Genomic DNA, 10,401 nt, shown 5'->3' on the forward strand with positions numbered 1-10,401 from the left:
TGAGTTCTGAATTATTTAATGAACCAAAACTGTACACCTGACTTCTACTATGTGATGATTTATGGTCATTGTCATTATCCAGAAACAACAACATATCACTTCTGTTTAGTTTTCTGTCTTCATCTATGTTGGAAGTGATAGCAGAGCCGTACGTTTGAATATTTTCAGAAATCTCTCAGTCAGAACATGCTATATCATGCTTAGCAGGAAACTAGCGAGCTAACTTCCTGCTAACTTCATCTCCGTTAAATTTAATAAATTCTGTTTTCATGGATGCCTGGATGTTAAACTTAATTGTTACACCTGGTAAAGCAGCAATGCTGATCATTTTATTAAAGATGAAAGACTTTAGACAGATTTTAACTCTCAGTGATGCTGCAGTGTTCATTTGACTTTGGGACCTGAAGCTGACGGAGTTTAGGACCCAGATTAGTCCGCGAGGCTCCTGACTACAGTAGCCGTAATGCTCTGACAATCCATCAAGCAGTGCGGCGGCGTAGCTTAGCAAAGTCGCACAAGAACATTTTTTGACATGTTTTGAGCGCCGTGTAGCACAAAATTGGTTCGAGGTAGGGCTGGGCGATATATCGAGTTTTTTAAAAATATCGATATATTTTCATACGAGATATAAGATGTGACAATATCGTTCATATCGATATAGTCTATGTTACGGTATAATTATACTTGTGGAGCCGCAGGTTTGCCTCTCTTTCGTCCACTTTTGTCTCTACGCAACGTTACTCGGCCTCGCCTCTCCTTCACTGAACACAACTCCGCCTCCCCCATAACTTCACCTGCAGGCAATAACAAGATGAAAGCGGAAAATCTCCGTTAGCGAGTTACCGTGCGTGGGGCTGGACGGCGTCAACGTGTTAGCGAGCTAACCGTGCTAACGACATGCAGCCAGGAGGGGCTGCACGGCCTAAAATCCTTTCATTTTCTCAAAAATCGACAGCGCGCCTTATGTATGAATTCTGGTTGTGCTTACTGACCGCGAACCGATTTTATGTGGTACACAGCGCTCGGCAATCTGTCAAATGTTTTAATATGACTTTGCTAAGCTACGGAGCTGCACCGCTTGATGGATTGTCGGAGGATTACGGCTACCGGGGAGGAGCCTCGCGGAGTGATACGTACTGTGTGTGTATAAGGACCACAAATGGCACCTGTTCAGAGACGTGGTGCAGCTGTGAAATCTGTCTCTTTGTTATTATGCTCAGCGTCTGTTAGTTTACATTTTGACTGCACAATTGTGAGCTTTTTGTTATGCACAAAAACAACATTGTTTTCTTTTATTTATGGACCATGATTATTTAATATATGCTGATAATTTATTTTTGAGTAATTTCTTCATGTACATCTACGCTGTATGTAAATAAAAGTGCCCGTGTGACATCTGGGACAGTGTGACTAAGAACTCTCTTTTTGTTCTTAACTTATGGCTTTAAAAGAAAAAGAAAAAAAAAAATCGAGATATATATCTTATATCGCCATCCAGCTAAAAAATATCGAGATATGAATTTTGGGTCATATCGCCCAGCCCTAGTTCGAGGTCAGTAAGCACAACCAGAATTCATACAAAAGGTGCACTGATGATTTTTGAGAAAATTAAAGGATTTTAAGTGCACCTTATAGTGCAGAAAATATGCTAATTTGTGATTTGGTAACCCTAGAAGCTGGGAACAACACCTACCTTTCCCTGCATGTCCCAGTGTTTTGGAACAATTCTGTTACCTGGCGTTCATGTGCATCTCCACATGACATAAAGACACCGCCCAGATTCATAAACCGCTCCGATAAGCCAACAAAAAACAAACAAACAAACAAAAAAAGTGCTTCATGAATACCACTCTGTTTAGCTTAAAGACACACTATCACACATCTTGTACATCTGCAGTCTCCCAAAGACAAAGCGAGAACTTTGTGATGATTTAGAGACGCTGCCAGCAGAAAGTATTATTTGGGTTTTCTCAAACTGTTCGTGCATGAAGCCATTACTCTGATTCTGAAGATGAAATCTAAGGATAGGTGTCCTTTGAAATGTAATGCCGTTTACACAATTAGCTCCAATTCAAAAAAGATAGTTTACATGAAACAGAAAGCAACTGTCTTTGTGGAATGGTCAAAACTCCCAAATGTATATGTTATCTAGAAACAGGTCGCTGCAATAACCAAACCTGATAAGACACTTTAGTACTGATAAATACCTAATAAGGAACATGATTCTGATAAAGTCTCTGCTCTTTTACAGCAATTCAAAGCACTATCAAATAATTAAATTCTTTTAGAAGTCGCAGATTCTCATTTTGTGTATTTCTGTGTAGTGGGACTGCCTAACCTGTCATTACTGGGGAAGGCTAATAAACAACGAAGATTTACAGTGGCATTGCTGATAACAAACTGCAGTTGATATTCAGAGCAGAGTCCTGTTACACCTCACACCGGGCTCAGATGTGTTTGCACTAAATTAATTGAGGCTCTTCTCTCCTGTTGCTGATATGTAATCCCGCTGGCAGGATATTTTTCCCATTGATTTGTTAGGGCGAGCAGCTGAGGCTAAGGCTTCTCTCAGTGGAGCAACAGTGAAACCAAACCACATGAAACACTTAATAATGATGGCATCTGCACCTCATGAAGTCCTGATGGGAGAGGTCTGTGATAACGGTGAGAAAAAGTAAGTTGGAGGCGAAAGATCCTTTCATATGTCTGTCAAGTCTGATGTTAAACGATAAGAAAAGCAGCCTTGTGAAACTTTGTTTTTCTCCCATTAAATGCTCCTTCTCTCTCACTCTCCCTGGCAGAGAAACGGGAAAAATGAACTGATGTTAACAATCTGTCAAACACTCTCAAAGCCACACACATTCAACGTGCTGCCTCTGCTACCTTCTATGGGAGCACAGCACAAATAGAAGCTAGCTGGGCTGCACCACATCTACTAATACAAGCTTGCAAGCATGTATGGAGCGGCTGTAGTTCAGGATGCAGAGCGGGTCATATGCTACTCAGGAGGTTGGTGGTTCGATCCCTAGTTGCTCCAGTCTACGTGCCAAATATCCTTGAGGTTCTGTAGCTCTGCATGCTAACAGACAATACTGTGTCCTTGTTTACAGAGTCCAACAAGGACACGGTGTCACTTAACCTACCCGTGTTTACACTGTTGAAGAGAAACAACAGTAGTGAGTTTGGTCATCAGGCTCTTACTGATAATGATTCATCCTTTCATTTCTGATCCGTGATCTGGTGCATTCCCAAACTTCCACACAACCGCATGCTCAATCACCAGGACCACAGCTTTTAACCTGCCCACAACCTCTGTAATAAATCAGATGTTCTGTACAAACCCAATGAATCTCTAGCTTAACCACATGACAGGGACCAGTGATGGGTTTCCGTTCACCCCGAGACAGGAAAGTCATGGTGGAGTTTGCCAAAAACCAAATAAGACCGTGCTAACCTCTGTATTACCTGCAGCCATTTCACAACAAAGAAACTAGGAATGAGGGTAAACAGTCTTCCTCTCCTCTTATATTTACAACCCTTGAGCTCCACTAAGCTCAAGTTCCACTGAGGAAGGGAGAGCAGTAGGTCTTTTGTTCTTAGCCAATAGATCGGCGTGCACCAAAACCACACCCCATGTCTGCTTCTGACAAACGTCAAAAAGGCAAACCGTGGAAATAACACCCAAGCAGCTCAGAGCAGAGTATCACAAAATCATCAGCTTTTTAGAACCAAACAGAAACTTTGACAGAGGACTCCCAATCAATGCTGTGTGAGGGTAATGTCACAGAAAGGCTTTGTGGGGCCTTGATGATCAACCAAGTTGAATGGCTGATCCAGCTTGTTAACTGACATATAGCACTTTTTAAATACAGTCGTCCCTCGTTTATCGCGGGAGTTACATTCTAAAAACAAACCGCGACAGGTAAAAGGCGCGAAGTAGCCAACTTTATTTATTTATTTTTTTACAACTATTATAGATGTTTTAAGAAACTCCTCACTACACACTTTATACACTTTTCTCAGACAGGTATGAACATTTTCACACTTTTCTCTCTTGTTTACACTCTCAAAGTTCAAACCTTCATAGAAAAATAAGTCCAGTATCATAGAATGAAACCAAAGATCAAACCCTGTTTTCAGCTCCAGAACATGGGAATAGAGCAGCTGCCAGAGAATTCAACATTAATATATGTATCAAGCCTGAAACAGCTCAGCTGTTCCGTCTGTGCTTTACCACGAATACAACATTGAGCCTTATTAATGTAACTGACACTGCTGGATTGCCTCTCATTTATTGTTTAATTGCAGACCAACAGAGATGGTAAATCCCAATGAAGCTGACTTAAACATACATGTTTTTGGCTTAGAAGTGTGAAGATGCATTTTATGTCACCACAGTACGTCAGCAAAACCATCCAGTTTCCTCTATTATAATTCTGTGTCCTACATGCAATTCACACAGGAAGCATTCACACTTCACACCGCAACAATCTCACTTTAGTGAAGAAAGTAACGGCTCTGTCAGGTTTAGAACACTGCTTTCAATGCTCTCTGCAAAAGTAATGCAGTCCTCAGGTAACTGAGCTTCACCTCAGTGGAGAAACAACTCCACTCTCTAACATCATGCAGCAGTACGAAGAATGACAAGAAAGAGCAGCTGAGGGGTAAATCTGCCACTGACTTGACCTTGTGAGAATAGAACAGAATAGCCCTTTACTGTCATTGTACGGTACACGTAAATGAAATTATGGAGTCGGCAGCCACCAGCATGAATACAATTCAGAACGCAGTAGCACACAGACGTGCTGCCAGGGCCATCGGTAGAAGGAGGATGGTTCAGTTCTGATTCCTCTTGGACCATGGTATATTCTGGATGGTTGGATAATTCTTCACTGCTGATTATTTCCAGAATCTCAGATTCTTTTATTGTCATGATGCCAAAAAGCAAAACGGAATTGCATGTTGTCCCATTCAGTGCAAAACTCGACAAAAAAAAAACAAGAGTTTCTAGTAAATAAATACAGTTTAAACTTTAAACAGATATGTACAAATATCTGTGTGTGCGCTTGAGTCATTAAGCTGGTCAAGCTGAACTATTTCATGTAAATGTAACTTAACTGTTTGAAAGTGTCTTTATACTTGGCAGACTTTTACACCAGATGTTCTTCCTGACAAAGAGAAATTTTATCTGCAGTCAGAAAAGCAACCTATTTTAAAATCTACTTAAAATAAACTATAATGGATTTAAAAGAGATTTTTTTTTTAGATGCATACTGCAGACGCTGCTTCAGTGCTAGGAACAATTCTGTTTACATTATACATGCCTTCCTTAGCCAGTATCATTCGATGATACTCAACTCTATCTGTCCATGAAGCCAGATAACACACACCAATTAGCTACACTGCAGGAATGTCCTAAAGACAAGCCCTGGATGGCCTCTGATTTCCTGCTTGTAAGATTTCTGTATAGTTGTAGAGTCTTTACCCTACAATATAAAGTGCCTCGTGGCAACTTTTGTGACTTGGCACTATGTAAATAAAACTGAATTTAATTTAGATAAAACTGAGGTTATTGTACTTGGCACAAAAAAATCTTGAACATGGTGTCTAGCCGGACACATACTCACCTCCAGTAACACCCAAGAATCTGAGTTGTTTTTGACCATAACAAAAATGCGGGTCTGCTTTTTTACATTTGTGCACTCTCTAAAATTAGAAACATCCTTCGTCAGAGTGATGCAGAAAAACTTGTTACATCTAGTCTGAACTACTGTAATCGATTATTATCAGGTTTGTAAAAAGCATTCAGTTGATCCGAAATGCTGCAGCGAGAGTACTGACAGGGACTGGAGAGAGCATGTTTCTCCCTTACTGGCTTCTCGTCATTAGCACCCTGTTAAATCCACGCTCTAATTTAAGATCCTTCCTCAGATATAAAGTCTTAAATAATCAGGCCCCATCTAATCTTTAAGACCTCATAGTACCATATCATCCCAATACAGCAGTTTACTCTCAGACTGCAGGCTTATGCTTCAGCAGGAAATCTACGTTGTAACTGGAAATCCCTTTAACCCTACACCATCATCTTCCATGTAACCTGCCATACACCTCCAAAGAAATCAGGTCAAACCTGACTGCCGTGGAAGGTTACAGGTGTGGTATTAAGAGTGGTTTCCAGTGATGATTTCCAGCTAAATAATAATTCAGGCATCACTAACAGAATCTTTCAGGCTTTATTTTAAAACTAATGCCCAGGATTTTTAGCTTGGAGTCACACAAAACATCTAATTTTCTATTCATTATTAGATGAACACATTTGTCATTTGTATGCAAATTAAAATCAGACATCCCAAACTGTGGGAAGCCTGTGCATGCTTGCACTACATGTGAACTATAAAACCCACAGTGAAAAGGCCCATTGTTTTTCCATGTCACCAAGGAAACCTGAGCAGTGCGTGGGTGCTCACCAAACTTGCTGCTTCAGAGCTGGAGACTTCTCTTCAATAGATACGTTATCTGTTTTCCACCAATGTTTTTTCATTGACACTTATTTTAAAACACAAATGACTCAAGGTTAAGAAAAGCTAGGAAGAGTTCACAACTTTTAAAGCTGCTGACAGCTACAAAGGTGTTAGCCTGTCCATGACCAGAGTCCATCACAAACTGTGCTGCATCACTCGTTTCACAGTGAAGAGGATGGATGCGGGACATCTAGTGACAGGTCTCACTACTGGTGTTACCATTACAACACCTTGGATAAATATGGGCCCTCGACAAGATTGAGTTTTTGAGAGTGAGCACTACGGACTGTAAGGAATTATGGTGCTCTGCAGTTGAAATCCTGACTAAGCCCAGCAGCAACACAGCTGCTTGACTGGATGTAATAATTGTGATGCAGAGGTGGGTGTCCTTTTCAGACACGGAAATGAGAGAATAATTGAGCTGGAGTCCGACTGATCCAGCTCTGCAGCTGTGGAGGCCAACTCACTGAGTGCGGCCAGCACTGATAAAATACTCTTCAACTGGACTTCAGTCTTTAGCTGCTCTTCCCAGACCACCTGCACACAGCAGATGTGTTCCTGGCTAGCAGCACAATGAAATACTATGCCCCCCTCCCTGTTTTTTCCCTTTCAGCCTTCCAGAGCTGCTACAAAGTATTATTATTAACATTTGTAAGCCTTCAGACTACAAGTGTATCTATGAACTTTAGGTCCAGGGGATATTTCACTGAAGCGCTGGCCTGGTATGTCCTATATTATTGCTAGGCTTACATTTGCAGTAAGCAGTGCATTTGAATATGAACTTCTAATATGGGACAGAGCAGTGGAAAACAGCAACACTACTTTCTCAAAATAACGGAAAAGTAAAGTGCGATGATCCAATCAGTGCACTTAATGGAGATCACGTGTCTCTGGTCCACAGCAGGATAAAGAAAATAACTGTTTTCTTAACAACAACAACAACAACAACAACAACAACAACAACAACAACAACAACAACAACAACAACAACAACAACAACAACAACAACAACAAGTTAGCCATTAAAACCACATCTTAATACACTTTTAAGCCTGACCCTATTAGCTCGGGGTGGAACATCTTTTTCCAACATTGGCTGCACTCTCAGGTCGAAACACTTACACACGTAACCTCATTAATTATCCATTAATGTTACACATAGCCTCAAAAACCAAGCTCTATTAAAACCCTGCAATTAAATGACTCTTCACCTGGCAAAGGGACACGGTTCAAGTCACCGTACGGTTCCTTTAATGTTTGGTTCTTCTAGGTAATCCGTAGAGCTTATCTGAACCACTGATGTGTATCAACCGTGAACTTTAACGAGCATAAAAGGGAAATATTGTATAGCACCGAGTACGTGCTTAGAGCAGTGCTGACCCAGGCTGGCGGGTCTTAAAATTCATGTAATGTCTTCGACATGTGTAACCTGACTGCGATGATCACGAAGGCTCGTTTTTAATACAGTTCGGCGCGACTTTCCCTCGAGGGCGGCACGCGGCGGAGTTATCTGTCAGCACGTAAGCTTGGCTACACCTATTCATTTGACAAGGGCTTAATCTGCCCGTACTCGTATCAGTCGCGGTCATTTTTCCAGCCTTGATAGCTAACAAGCCGTACACCAGCAATTATGTAACCTCAGTTTAAGAAGGCGAATGTTAACGTTTGTGACGGCGACAAAACGTTCACGCCTATTCAAACCCACACCAGCAAAATAAATAAACCAATACAAATATGACTTTAACTGTCGCAGCTCGCGAGCTAATGGGAAGGAGAGAAGAGGTAGAGGGACATTACAACACCGTAACACCACCAAAAACACCTACCTAATGCTGCGGACACGGCACAAGCGGCTCGGGTTAGTCGATCACAAAACCTCCACCGAATCCGGTGTCGGTGTCCAGGCAGTCTTGCCGTCTCCTGGAGCCGGTTTACGAGTATTTTCTGTGGGTATACATGATATGTGGAGCGCGGTTCTTAGACTGATGGTAGACAGGAGGCAAGAAACGCCAGCCAGCCTGCTACAAAGCGAGGAGCTCGGCTGGTATTGAAAAAACAGTTGTGATTAGTCTAGAATTTTAACAGGGTTATGTTTCAGAGCTGCTGATTGGCTCTTGCGAAATAGGGCGGAACTACAGTAGATTTAAAAGCACAGTACAGCCAAACGGACTTTCACTGCAGCCTCAACGAGTCAGTGATAAAGTTTGTAGATATGAATATGAAGACATTTTAACCATTTTTGCAAACATTACACGATTTTTACGAATCTAAAGTGTGGAGAAAATTCAAACTTGTAGACAAAGCTTAGGTTGCTTGTCGTAATGACTATGTACTCTTGATAAATATAGAATAATAGGTGTTTTGCATATCTGCGGTTAGCCTTGGGTGCCCTATAAATACCAAAACCGTAAAATGCATGTGAAACTGATGAGGCTGCTGTTCCGCCACTTATAATTTGATTACCCTGATCGAAAACATCCCAACTTTAAAGCACAGCTTGATGCTCAATGTTGCTGTGTCAGAATGAGCACAGGGTAAAGTGCTGAACTGCAGCTGAACCTGTTGGGAAGAATACTACTTGTCCTGCAATACCTGTGCAGCTCTTTCTATAAACATCTTGAATGCATGAGTGTGTATGATATAAGCCTACCCGTTAACCTATTTAAGATGCAAAAGGAAATAGGAAAAATAGGAAATGTAGCAAAGACCTTAGAGGTAAAAATAAATAAATAGATGGAAATAATAATCACCCATCGCAATATGGCAGACATTTGTTATTATAGCTTTCAACCAAATTAGAGGTACTTTGGAGACATTCAACCTCATGGTTTCCAAAGTGTCTCAAACACATTTGATAAACAAATACCAGTGATATGGAGAGTATGGCTGTGTGGTATATAATAACATATCCTACAGTCACAATACTCTCCACATCATAGTTTACACTGAGACATGTGTTTTATGTTTATCTCTAAATGAAGCTGCCAGTTGTTTGAGGTGCCTCACAAGAAAAATGGAAGCGTCAAAAATGTTAGTTTTGTGACGTGTCGGTGCAGAGGATGATGGCTACTTTAAATAAATGCCTTTTCTGTACTAGTTTATAGTTTGTATGTTTACTTAATACAAGTGAGGTGGCGCTGTTCGTATCACCGTTTCATTTTTCGTGATCTAGATGGCTAAAACAGAAGATGCTGCTTTGGATACATTCTTTGCTGCCTTGCATAAAGCTTCTGTCGACCGCTTATTCACAGGGTGGATGGATGTGCATTTGATTTTTTTATATCAGATGTCCTTCCTGATATGACATGTACATGTTCTACGTGCAAAAACGCATCTGTGTGTGTTTATGCAAAGTTGTGGTAATTTGTGCTTCACTATCACATCAAGCCAACTAGCTCAGCAAATATCACCAAACAGGTGAATTATTATTATGTTAGTCGTGCTAGCTAAAGATACAGTGGCTGTGTTTGGCAATGGGAAAAAATTTGAATGTACAATAATTTCACTCTCAGAGGTACAGAAAGATGTAAGAAGGAGAGAAAAGATAAGAGAATATGTTTTAAAGACTGCTAAGAACGTGATGATTTATAAACTGGAAATTTATGTAATGTCCTAATTTTGCGTAGGGAAGATAATATCACCATGAATATTACCACAGGGGTGACATTACCTTCTGATTTGTTGTATCTGCATGGCATGATTGCATTATGGCATATTTTGATTAGATGTTTAGAAACTACAGAGTTTGTAGCATAACTAATTTACTAATTATTCTAAAAAAAAAACAATTTTGTTATTACTTTGCATTTCAGTGTTTATTTTGATGATCATTCAAAGTAATTCTGTTTAAAATAAGGACACCTGGCACCACTAACTTTCA

General features: G+C 40.6%; 1 protein-coding gene across 2 annotated transcripts in view; it reads right to left on the reverse strand.

The window, feature by feature from the left end:
- Positions 1–8,593, reverse strand: part of tpst1 (tyrosylprotein sulfotransferase 1) — a 42,149-nt gene extending 33,556 nt beyond the window's left edge. The window contains exon 1 of one of the 2 annotated variants that reach the window (XM_026191645.1): positions 8,348–8,593. The gene's annotated coding sequence lies outside the window, so the exon portion shown is untranslated. The remainder of the gene's footprint in view (positions 1–8,347) is intronic. The other variant, XM_026191646.1, reaches the window with a different exon arrangement.
- Between the last annotated feature and the right edge of the window lie 1,808 nt (positions 8,594–10,401).

This window comes from Astatotilapia calliptera, chromosome 14 (assembly GCF_900246225.1).
Source record: "Astatotilapia calliptera chromosome 14, fAstCal1.2, whole genome shotgun sequence".
Lineage (NCBI taxonomy): Eukaryota > Metazoa > Chordata > Actinopteri > Cichliformes > Cichlidae > Astatotilapia > Astatotilapia calliptera.